The sequence below is a fragment of the Arachis hypogaea genome, chromosome 18, assembly GCF_003086295.3.
Source record: "Arachis hypogaea cultivar Tifrunner chromosome 18, arahy.Tifrunner.gnm2.J5K5, whole genome shotgun sequence".
Lineage (NCBI taxonomy): Eukaryota > Viridiplantae > Streptophyta > Magnoliopsida > Fabales > Fabaceae > Arachis > Arachis hypogaea.
The window spans coordinates 84,339,099-84,340,139 of record NC_092053.1 but is presented as its reverse complement, the minus strand read 5'-3'; the positions used below and the strand labels follow the sequence as shown (position 1 = coordinate 84,340,139).

The 1,041-nt window shown below is 40.2% G+C and overlaps 1 non-coding gene across 1 annotated transcript; it reads left to right on the top strand.

Annotated features, from left to right (window-relative positions):
- The first annotated feature begins 629 nt into the window (after positions 1 to 629).
- Positions 630 to 736, top strand: LOC112774085 (small nucleolar RNA R71). The gene has a single exon (XR_003188593.1). It is a non-coding gene; the product is annotated as a small nucleolar RNA R71 (small nucleolar RNA).
- Positions 737 to 1,041: the final 305 nt, after the last annotated feature.

Below are 1,041 nucleotides of genomic sequence, written 5' to 3'. Positions count from 1 at the left end.
ATCTTGTTTCATTCATGAAACTTACAGTGGCCTTAGATAGATCAGAGACTAAATTTGCTAAATTAGAAGTATTTTGTTCAGAGTTCTCTGTCTGTTGCTGAGTGGATGATGGAAAAAGCTTGCTATTGCTAAACCTGTTTCTTCCACCATTATTAAAGCCTTGTTGAGGCTTTTGATCCTTCCATGAGAAATTTGGATGATTTCTCCATGATGAGTTATAGGTGTTTCCATAAGGTTCACCTAAATAATTTACCTCTGCTATTGCAGGGTTTTCAGCATCATAAGCTTCTTCTTCAGAAGATGCCTCTTGAGTACTGTTGGATTTAGCTTGCATTCCATGCAGACTCTGAGAGATCATATTGACTTGGTGAGTCAATATTTTATTCTGAGCCAATATGGCATTCAGAGTATCAACTTCAAGAACTCCCTTCTTCATAGGCGTCCCATTACTCACACGATTCCTCTCAGAAGTGTACATGAACTGGTTATTAGCAACCATGTCAATGAGTTCTTTAGCTTCTGCAGGCGTTTTCTTTAGGTGAATGGATCCACCTGCAGAAGTATCCAATGACATTTTAGCTAAGTCAGACAGACCATCATAGAAGATATCCAGGATGGTCCATTCTGAAAGCATGTCAGTAGGACACTTTTTGGTCAGTCCTTTGTATCTCTCCCAAGCTTCATAGAGGGATTCTCCTTCCTTCTGTCTGAAGGTCTGAACGTCCACTCTAATCTTACTAAGCTTTTGAGGAGGAAAGAACTTGGCTAAGAAAGCCTTGACTAGCTTATCCCACGAGTTCAGGCTATCCTTAGGTTGAGAATCCAACCAGAGTCTAGCTCTGTCTCTTACAACAAAAGGGAAAAGCATGAGCCTGTAGACTTCAGGATCTACTCCATTAGTCTTTACAGTATCACATATCTCACAAAGCAGGATTTAAAACCCAGACTCATAAGATGGGTGTTGCTTCTACAAGAGTTTGATATAGAAATAAGAGACAGAAAATCAAGTAGCTGATCACCTGTCCCGGATAGAACCAGTAG